This window comes from Mobula hypostoma, chromosome 7, assembly GCF_963921235.1.
Source record: "Mobula hypostoma chromosome 7, sMobHyp1.1, whole genome shotgun sequence".
Classification (NCBI taxonomy): Eukaryota; Metazoa; Chordata; class Chondrichthyes; order Myliobatiformes; family Myliobatidae; genus Mobula; species Mobula hypostoma.
In genome coordinates, this window is record NC_086103.1 from 146298275 (window position 1) to 146309879 (window position 11605).

General features: G+C 41.2%; 1 protein-coding gene across 2 annotated transcripts in view; it reads right to left on the reverse strand.

Annotated features, from left to right (window-relative positions):
* Positions 1 to 5629, reverse strand: part of atp8a2 (ATPase phospholipid transporting 8A2) — a 589180-nt gene extending 583551 nt beyond the window's left edge. For both annotated transcript variants that reach the window (XM_063054225.1, XM_063054228.1), the window contains exon 1: positions 5561 to 5629. The gene's annotated coding sequence lies outside the window, so the exon portion shown is untranslated. The remainder of the gene's footprint in view (positions 1 to 5560) is intronic.
* Between the last annotated feature and the right edge of the window lie 5976 nt (positions 5630 to 11605).

Genomic DNA, 11605 nt, shown 5'->3' on the forward strand with positions numbered 1-11605 from the left:
CCAATTCCCATACCTTTAGCTGCTACCCTGATGACTATATCAGTGCTGCCTCCTGCCCCCATGCAGAACTACTCAATTTTATCAACTTTAAATTTCCAACAGCTATCTTCCTTTTCTGGATCTCTGTGCCTCCATCTTAGGAGACAAACTATCTACTGACATTTACCATAATCCAATGACATCGCACTCTGCCGAGACTACACCTTCTGCCATCCTTTCACTTCAGAGAACGTTATCTTTTTCTCTCAGTTTTTCAGTCTCTGTTGCACTTGTTCTCAAGATGAGCCTTTCCACTTCAAAACATTTGAAATGTATTCCTTTTTCAGGAAAGATGGCCTCCCCTTTGTTGTGGTTAATGGAGTCCTCACTGGCACCTTCTTCATTTCCCTCACGCATGCTCTCACTCTGCCTCCTGCCCAGACAGAACATGAATGACATTCCCTCAGTCTTTATCTTTCACCACAGCAATACCATACAAATCTACATCTGATGTTAATTCAGAGCCACCTTAATTGCCTCTGATATACAAGATTCCTTAACCCTTTCAAATTTTGCTGAGGTCTACGTTACAAATAGAAATCACAGCTGCATGCCATAACACAAGCCATGCATGCCTCAACAAGCTCCTCATCATTAGAATGACAGTTCCAGAGAGAGAAAAAATGAAATCAAGGCCACTTTGTTTCTTCCACATTCCTGAAGCTATTTTTTTTAAATTGAGCACAAACTTGGCAATTATGTGAAACTACTTCCTTCAAGCAATCAAATCTACTCAAGTTTTCTAACAGCACAATTCACACCTTTTTTTAAAAAATGCCCCTGCAAAGGAGTCTTTATTGCAACCTGCTGCATGTAAAGATAGCAACATAAAACTCTTAAATTCACAAGGATAGTATATTTGGTTATAAACTTGTTAATCATCTACACTAGCCCAGAATTAACATTTTGATCAAGATTAACCATACATTTAGAAGTAATCACAACTACATTTTGTATTATTGTGCACCAATGCAGATGTATACCCTTCAGTTTTAAGCATAACTTTCAAAAAAACACTTGCTTTTCTCCAACAAGTCTCCAGCCTTTCAATAATCAAAATAGCATTCAGTTTAGCAGATGTGCAGATAACACACTACTGTTTACTTATAACTTCACTGCGAAGAAATCATTGACCACTTGAATCTGCTACCGCGTCTCCCCTGTTGGCAGTCACACAGATAGGATCACTCACTATAGTATCCTGATTACTTAAAGTTGCCCAGCAGCCATTTCTATTTGAACATTTTTTAATATAAATGTAAGACAGCACTTTCCTCAATAATGAAAAGCTGCACTTTTGACTACAGAAATATGTAGCAGTATCTTTGGTAAATTAAAGACTTGCAACTGACAATGAAATGTTAATGGCCACAATAAAATAAAAACTAGTCATGGATGCACAATACCACAATTATAGCTATAAATTGTCTGCCAAACGAAGCACTGTTGCACCACCAGTGGTAGATGTGCTAATATTATACCATACCCAGGATACACAAGCACTTACATTAGTGTCCCATATGGGAATTGATAATGGAAATTTAAAAAATGAGGACAAGGTATACGGTTATAGAATGAAGAATGAATCAAGTTAACCTGCCTTGGTCCAATTATTAATTAGCCTCTCACCCCACCTTTACCCTCAATGCTTCCAAATATTTAAATTTACCAATTATTTTCTTAAAGCTACACAACTATAGAAAGTTTAATATTTTTCCATTGATGTGCTCTCTAATTGAGAAGACACTGTTTTTTCCTGTTACAACCTGGAAAATGGAAAGAGTTCAATTTATTATTATCCCTCTGCTTCTCCTCTGTCTGTGACCCTGGAGTATAATAGACAAAGTAATAGATGACAAGTTATAATTAAACCAATTTTAAATTTAAGGAAAATAAACACATTGAAATAATGTGCGATAAATTTTTAACTGCGTCCAAGGCAATGGAGCAAATATGTTTCCTCCTAGCAGCCAGCATGGTCTCAATGAGCCACAAAGCCCATTTCTGGGTTATTATTATTAAGTTAAAAAAATCATTACAAAAGGACATATAACAACATAATTAAAATATTTTAATCCAACTACTTAGAACCATTATTGCCTATAACATCATTTAAAACATTAAATTCCAAAATATATTACAAAATAAATTAAACAGAATTATGTTGTGATATACTATCCATGCTGTTCAATGTCATGATTGAGAGGAACAAGAATTCTAAGTAATTTACACTGAAGCCAATAGAGAATATGAACATTAAAAATGCAGATTTGTAACTAGAAGAGACTTGAACACTTATCTTTCATTATACCCCCTAGAAAAAACATTTGATCTGTAAACGGAAGTCTACTGATAAATTCCATGAAAAGTCACAGAATACAATAAGTATGCACCGTCATCCAAAACAAAATGGTAGCTATATCACCATCACAGATACAGCACTTTTTTTAAGTAAATCTGAAAAATACCATTTAAAACAGAGTTTATTCAGTAGATTTTGCAGTATTGAGCACACAATGAGAGATTTATTATAATTTGGAAACCAATGCATTTACTACTATTTGAAATCTCAATAGCATGAAGTCATAATACCATTAAACAAAGTGAGTGATAAATTAGGAATAAATATTACAAAGAATACAGCACATCAACCTAACTGAAGGGAAAAATATCAAATTGTTAAGATAGTAAATTGGGTAATAATATTATCAATCAAAAATTGTCCTCTGCAAATCACCTACCAACGCAACAGGTTTACAGCAGAAACAATCTCACTGGCTCTCCACTATACTTTGGAACACCTCGAAAACAGCAAAGTATACAACAGGCTGCCGTTATCAATTACAGCTCTCTATTCAATACCATCATCCCTCAGTATTAGTCACCAAGCATCAGAACCTGGGTCTCTGTACCTTCCTCTGCAAATGGATCCTTATCTTCCTCATCGCAGATTGGTACTAACATCTGTTCCTTGGTGACAATCAACACAAGCACACTTCAAGGATGTGTGCTTAGCCCACTACTCTACTCTCTCTATGCTCATGACTGTGTGGCTAGGCACAATTCAAACATCATCTATAAATTTGTAGATTATACCAACGTTATTGGTAAAATCACAGATGCGATGAAGAGGCGTATAGGAATGAGATGGACCAGCTGTTTAAATGGTATCCCAACAACGTCACACTCAATGTCAGCAAGACCAAGGAAGATTGTGGACTTCAGGAAGAGGAAGTCAGGAAATCAAACACAGTACTCACTGAGGAATCAGCAACGGAAAGGGTGAGTAGGGTGTCAACATCTCAGAGGACCTGCCCTGGCCCCAAATTATTGATACAATCACAATAAAGGCACAATGTCTGTAGATGGAGAACATTCTGACTAGTTGCATTACAACCTGGCATGCAGCCTCCAATGCACATGATCACAAGAGGCTACAGAGGGTTGTAGGCTCAGCCAGCTACATTAAGCACACAACACACCCTACCATCAAGGGCATATTCGAGGCACAGTATTTCAAGATGACAGCATTTCTCATTTAAGACCCTCACCAGCTGAGACATAGCTTCTTCTTGTTACTACCATGAGGGAGGAGATACAGGAGCTGAAGGCCCACACAATGATTCAGAAACAGCTTCTTCAGGTTTCTGAATGGTCCAATCACACCACCTCCTCATTCATTTGTTTGTACTATTTATTCTGTAACTTACAGTAGTTTTGCCTTTGCACTGTACTGCTACTGCAAAACAATAAATTGCACATCACATAAGACAGCAAAAGAAAACTGATTGGGATTCTAAAATTAAAATAAACAACTGAGTTCATTATGTGCTAAATAATTAACTATAAATGCATATCTTATATAATTCAAAGTAAAAAGTACATTTATCAAAATATCTATACAATATATAACCTTGAGGTTCATCTTCTTGTGGGCAGTCACAAGACAAAGAAACACAATAGAACCAATTTAAAGAAAATCCCGCACAGCAATACCAGACACTCAATGTGTGGGGGAAAAAGAACAAATCATGCAAACAATAAAAAGTACACAAATAATATTAATCGCAGAGTCCCCGTAAGTGAGCCTACAGCCACGGAGCCGGTGAGGCAAGTGAAGCCAGTCCAGGGGCCTGATTGCTGCAGGCCACAGCCACAAATTCAGTTCTATGCTGTGCCGACGATTGCAGGCCACAGCTGCACTCAGTTCAGGTCTGTAGCACCCTGCTCCAATCGCACAAATAATTTAAAAAAAGTGAACAAGAAACACCACCAACTTGCAGAGTCCCCAGTTGCTGAGTGCATTCTGTGCTGAGGTGAGTAAAGCCCGTCCCATGGTCCGATGGCTGCTGGGCAACAACTGCTCCCGAACCTGACGACATGGGACCCAAGGCTCCTGCACCTTCCGCCCGCCAGCAGCAATGAGAACAGACCGGTCAAATGCACTAGACACCTGTTCCTTTTCTGCTCTTGTCCTTGACGATTTTAATCTTGCTCGACATTCGACTAATCACCGCAGAGTTAATAGAGCGGACCACAGGTTTGTGTTCCAGATTAGGAGTCACCTCAGCGTACATCAATGGTCTTAGCTGCACTCTCTGTCTCATGAATACCAAACCTTCCAGAAGATGACAGAAGCACCAGGTTGTTTTATTAGTTACTTAGGTTTTGATCAGTTTACCTGATGACACTAGAGATGCCAAATTGTTAACAATCTAATGTAAAATAATGTAACAATGCAAAAAATTGTTAAGAATGTATGATCTGAAAGTGTCAGGGGAATTTCTGTCTGGAATATAAATTGAATTGCCCTAGATTGCTTGGTTCAAAGTTCAAAGTAAATTTTATTATCAGAGTACATATATGCCACCACATACAACCCTGAGATTATTTTTCCTGCGGGCATACTCAGGTTATTCGGCAGACACAGATACCTAGGGAACACTACATCACTAAAAATTAAAAGGAGTGCATCCTCATTCGGGAACGCATTTACACATAATTCCTTTCAAAACAATTAATAGTAGTATTAATGCCATGAATCACATTTTGTCTTTTCAGGCAAGAAAGACTCAAGGATAGCCAGGAAATTTTAAAGACGCAAAGTTAATCAAGAAGGAACAAATCCTTTAATAAGCAATGCTTCCAGAAATCAAAGAGAAGCTTTAAAACCCCAGTTTAGGCCCCAGCGCAGCAAGCCAAAATACAACCTAACATGATTGCAAGCGTCAACTCAGCTATAGACATCTAAACTAACCACACGGAATTCAAATAATCTCTGACGCCATTTTCTGCGACAACAGCGATCCAATCAATACTTAACAGGGGCGGGTCTGGGTCATCACGTTAGCTTGATCCGCAACGGATCCCTCTACAAAACCATTTAATGGTAAAGAAAGAATAAAAAAAGGAGTAGATGATCTTCCGTGTTTTAAAATAAATTCCGGCAATTGTGCTTTTCATTACTCTTTAAAGAAACTCAAGAAAGCACGACAGCCAGTGTATTAGAAAAAGGTAATACCTCAGAGTCGACACTCCGTCGGCAACGCCAATTTTGTTTCACAGCCGCAGATCTCAGCGTCAACCCGGCAACAGCGCGTGCGGCTCTCAGCACTGACGTAGGGCCGGACGCATGAGCGCGCAACAACACGGCATGCTGGGTATGGGATCACCCCCGACAAGCACGCTGCCGCTCGTGCCCGTGTCCACAGCGTCGCGCTTGTTCAGACCGTTCTTTAAGTGAAAGTCTCCAAGCTCTGTATTCATTTGCCTCGTTCTACTGAAAACATTCTAGGTGATGAGGAAATCATTACTAGGAGACTAGAGAGGGTAGACGCTAATACTGGAGAAAACAATCCAATTTTTCCAACCTCTCCATAAAGCTAATATACTCTAATACAGGAAACATCCTGGTGAATCTCTTCTGCACTACTCTCCAAACTCTCTACATTCATCATATTATGTGTGTCTCCACCATAATACCCCAAATGTGGATCAGCCAAAGTGAAAACAACTACAGCAAGAAGCATCTTAGTATATTGTCTCTATGTGTAAAGTTCTTTATGGTCCTTAACTGCACCAAACCCTCTATGAATTACGATTTATTTGTCCGTGGGAGACTTTCAGATTCTCTTTCCGTTAGCAGCTAGGCAACCGTCATACTCCCTCTTTGCCCCTTTTATTTCTTATTCACTTTCCCCGATCTTTCTATTTCAGATTCAGCCATATTCTTATCTGTATTAACACACTGATAACCATTATACACCATTTACAGATATATTTAGAACAAAGGATAATGAGGGACAAAAATTGGTTCTCTGGAACAGTGGTTTTCAACGTGGGCCATATGGCACTCCAAAGGCTATGCCAGATTTTGCATAAGAAACTGGGAACCACAGAGGAGTTTCTGAATGGGCCAAGATGTTTACTGTTTTAACGAAGTATTACTAAAATATAATAATAAAGTAATAAATTATGTAATTTCATTGGAACTCTGAAAGAAATGAATGAGAAATATGCTAGATTATGCAAATGAGGCAACAAAACCGTTTATCCTGTGTCTGTGGGCAGGGGGAGGGGTGCGGCACATCAATCACTATCTCTGCTCCTACTTAACTACGCACAAATCACCATTCACACCCTGCAGGATGGCTCAATGAGACCCACTCCACTTCCATCCCCAAGTCCCAAGCTGCAGATTGGGCGGGACTGTGTCCAGCAAGGCCAATCAGCAAGTATGCAGCAGAAGCCTGGCTCTGTTTGCCATGCATGTCATAATATTTTTTAAAATGTGGCAAGAAGGATGCTGTTACTGCAGTGGGGTCACCTGCCATAAACAGCTAAACCGTAGAGAGACGAGGATGTGGAAAGTCTACGAGTACGACTTCCATTAAATCCCAAATACCAGGTTTTGAAAGGAAGAAAGTAGTTGACACGGCCCAGTCCTTCACGAGTACCATTGAGCACATCTACACGGAGTGTTGTCGCAGGAAAGCAGAATCCATCATCAGGAACCCCACCACCCAGGTCTTACTCTCTTCTTGCTGCTGCCATCAGGAAAAGGCACAGGAGCCTCAGGACTCACTCCACCAGATTCAGGAACATTTATTACCCCTCAGCCATCAGACTCTTGAACCAGTGGGGATAACTTCATTCAACTTCACTTGCCCCATCATTGAACTGTTTCCACAATCTATAGACTAATTTTAAAGGACTCTTCATCTCATGTTTTCAACATTTATTGCTTATTTGTTTATTATTATTACTTCTTTTGTATTTACACAGCTTGCTATCTTTTGTACACTAGTTGTCTGCCCTGTTGGGTGCAGTCTTCCACGGATTCTATTAGTTTCTTGGATTTACTGTGTATACCCGCAAGAAAACAAATCTCAGGGTGGTATACAATAACCAAGAAGTACTATGATAATACATTTAATTTGAATTTTGAATTTGCTTTTCTTGGTAAGTACACACTCTTTATTGCCACGTGGAATTTGGGTATATAATAGCATATTTAAAAATATTTGACTGAAAAATTAAATTATTTTTTAAAAAACTACCTAAAAAGCTAGTTTTATTTTTACATGTATATTCAATACTGATAATTTTCCACGTGAGATGATACTTACTACAATTCTTCAACCTTTACTAATTTTCTCTAGAGCCTACTCACACAATTATATTGTTGTTACTGATATATATAAAATTTTTCTCACCCTTTACGGGTGGTGCATGTGAATATTTTTCCCTCTACCAGAAGCCTGGGAGTTTGAGGTTTCGGCGCACTATCCTTGCTGTCCCTAGTACTGTAATGCGCTCTTCTGCACTGAGATCTCAGACGTTGTTCTTGGGATTTGTTGGAACCACTCTCTCAGTCCAGGTGTCACAGCTCCACATGCTCCTATCACCACCAGAATTACTCTGGCTTTAACCTTCCACATCCTTTCTATCTGCTCATTCAAGCCCTGGTATTTCTTCAGCTTCTCATATTCTTTCTTTATGATGTTACTGTCATTTGTGATTGCCACATCTATTACTATTGCTTTCTTTTGTTGCTTATCCAATATTACTACATCTCGTTGGTTGGCCAGTACCTGCTTATCAGTCTGTATTTAGAAGTCCCACGGGATCTTAGCTCTGTCACTCTCCACTACCTTCTCGGGTGTTTCCACTTGGACTGAGGAGTGTCCAATGCATACTCAGCGCAGATGTTTCTGTACACATTTCCTGCAACATTGTTGTGCAATTCAGTGTATGCTGTCCCTGCCTGCATCTTGCACCCTGCTACTATGTGCTACTATGATGGTTTCAGCGGATTCCTTGCAGAGTCTGCAGTGTGGGTCTTGTCTGGTGTGGTAGACCCCTGCTTCTATTGCTTTTGTGCTCAGTGCCTGTTCTTGTGCAGCCATGAGAAGCACCTCTGTGGTGTCCCTCAGCCCTGCCATCTCCAGCCATCGGTCGGACTTTCTTATGTCAGCCACCTCTGATATCAGGCGATGGTACATCACGAGGAGCGGGCTGTCCTGCCATGGCCTCTGGCTCTGCTTCACCCACTTCCATTTCCTTGACCCCTGCCTGGTGTCTAGTGTATTCTCCTAGCAGGTTATCCTTAGGGGCCAATTTCCTGACATACTCATGGATGTTTCACTTTGGCCTTGACACTTCCAAGTCCCCATTCTCCTTTATTCCGGCCAGTGTACAGTCACTCGACATTGGACTTAGGGTGGAATCCTCCTTGTATTGTTAGTAGTTTCTGGGTTTTGATATGTCAGCAGCTTCCAGTTTGTTCCTTGGCCAGCACACTATTGAGGGTGGGTATCTGATGACTGGTAGGTGAATGTGTTGATGGCTCTGATCTGTTTTTCCCATTCAGCTGGCTTTTTAGGACCTGTCTCACTCTTTGGACGTACTTGGATGTTGCAGCCTTCTTTGTGTCCCCATCATGGTTTCCATGCACCTGCAGGATTCCCAAGTATTTGTAGCTGTCCTGTACACCTGGTATGTGGCCTTCAAGTAACTTGATTCCTTCAGTCTTGATGCATTTGCCTCTTTTCATTACTATCCGGCTGCACTTTTCCAGTCCAAATGACTTCCTGATATCTCTGCTGTACACTCTTGTGAGGTGGATTAGTGAGTTAATGTCTCTTGCATTCTTGGCATTCAGCTTGATGTCTTCCATGTACAGGAGGTGGCTGATGGTCACTCCACTCTTGAACCTGTACCCATATCCACTTGTTGAGATGATCTGGCTGAGGGGGTTTAAGCCTATGCAGAACAGCAGTGGGGATAGTGCTTCACCCTGGTACATTCCACATCTGATTGTTGCTTGTGATATTGGCTTTGAATTAACTTCTAGCATTGTCTTCCAACAGCCCATTGTGTTCTTGGTGAAGGTCCTTGGTGTCTTGTTGATCTTGTACAGAGACAGGCATTCCAGGATCCATGTGTGGGGCATTGAGTCATATGCTTTCTGCTGGGAGCCAGGCTGTGCTTAAACTGGATTGCCTGGTCTTGGATTCTCACATGACTGTCTACTTGTAGCCTCTGGCTCAATTACCAATCCCCCTCTGAGCAGGGCTCAGGAATTTACACACGTTCCTTTAGCTTGGTGGCTATGATGCCTGACTGGAGCTTCCATGTTGTTGGCAGGCAGGTTATAGGCTGGTAGTTTGATAGTGTTGCTCCTTTGTGAGGCTCCTTCATTACGAATACTGTCCCTCCTTGAATTAGCCAATCAGGGCAGGAGCCTGCATCAAGTAGCTGGTTCATTTGAGCTGCTAGCTGTGTATGTAATGCTGGTAGTTTCTTCAGCCAATAAGCATGGATCATATGATGTCCATTTCTTCATACTAGCTATCCATTGCTGGACATCTGCTGCAGTGATGGTGACTGGTTCTTCCCCTGGGAGATTGCAGAGGCTTGCTTGTGCGTCTTTCAGCTACTGGGCACTGGTGTTATGTAAAGCTTCTTTCTCCCAGTACTCCTCAGTTGCTGTTTTGGTTAGTTCAGGTACTGGCATGTTGTTGCTCTGGAAATGTGTGAATACTGCTCCTGGTTCTTTGCAGAAGAGTGCATTTATTTGCTTGGCCTCTGCATCCTTAGTGTATCGCTGCAGTCTGGTAGCCAGAACTGTTAACTGTTGCTTGGCAGATTCCAGGGCTTCAGCTATAGAATACTTCTGTACTTTCTTAGTAGCTGAGATGAATCTTTGATCTTCACACCTTTCTGCAGCTCAGTTAGTCTGATGACCTCCACCCATGTGGTTTTTATCTTGGCTTCCAATCATCATCTCCAAGAGTGGTTATGACAGTACTCTCCACTGTAGTTCATTTTGTAGCCCTGCATTTCTAAGACTGCTGTTGCCGCTGCATGTATCATTTTATTGGTCTCAGTTATGTTGGAAGTTGCAATTGTGAGTGGTGTTTCATTGGCTGCTTCTTGCATGTTGTCTGCTGGAATTTTATCACTAAGTCTGCGGAGCCTAGTTGATTGATTGACAGTTGCTAGTTTAGCCATGATCTTCTCTCTGATTGCAACAGCCAGCGTCAATACGCCCCAAGGTGAGGTTTGAACTTACATTTCCCACGTACAAGGCGACGCTATTACCTTTGCACCATCTGCAAGTTGTGGAGGTGGGGTTTGAACTCGTGTTTCGATCAGCTTGGTTCTGTGGTGATGTTGCTGTGGTGCATCGTGCTTGTACATCCAATTCAAGGTGTGATGGCAATCCTCTGTTGACAATGTTTGATTACAAGGTAACCAGTTATTTTTCTGTGAATGTGGATGATGGTCTTTGTGGTTGCCAGAGTCCTCACATGTGCTTGATGCATCTTCTTTCATGTGGGTTGCTGTTGAAGTATCATTCCATTAATGCCATGTTGTCCAGTCTCGTCCATGTATGGTTTGTTCCAATAGCCGGATGATCCCGGTGTCCCTACCATTGGAGAGGACACTGTTAGTCCAAGCGACGTCTGAGCTGGCATGACTGTTATTGTTTTTGACTGTCAGATGTATTTGAAAAACTGAATTTATTAAATAAACAGTTACAAGGGAAAAACTGCAATCTCATACCAGGCAAAGAGGCTATTACCGGTTTCCTTGGAAAATTCAAACTTTTCAGCAGCAACATTGGACGTTGCAAGTTTATGCAAATTTCTTTACCGGCCACACTTAAAATAGAATTACAAGATATACAATGATCTGATTGTATATCTTGATCATTTTGAAATAACTGCACACTAATATGATATTTTGATTCAGAGACCTGCAGGAGATCAGCTTCTGTCATCTCCAATGGGATCCCACCACCAAGTACATCTTTTCATCACCCTCCCCACTTCCTGCTTCCTGCTTTCTGCTGGTTTTCGGGACACCCTTCTCCATTTGTCCCTCCCCACTAATCTCCCTCCTGGTACTTATCCTTGCTACACCTGCTCCTATACCACCTCCCTCACTACCATTCAGGGCCCAAAACAGTCCTTCCAGGTGAGGCGATACTTCACCTGTGAGCCTTTTGGGGTCACCTACTGTTTCCAGTGCTCCCAGTGTTGCCTCCTGTATCATCAGT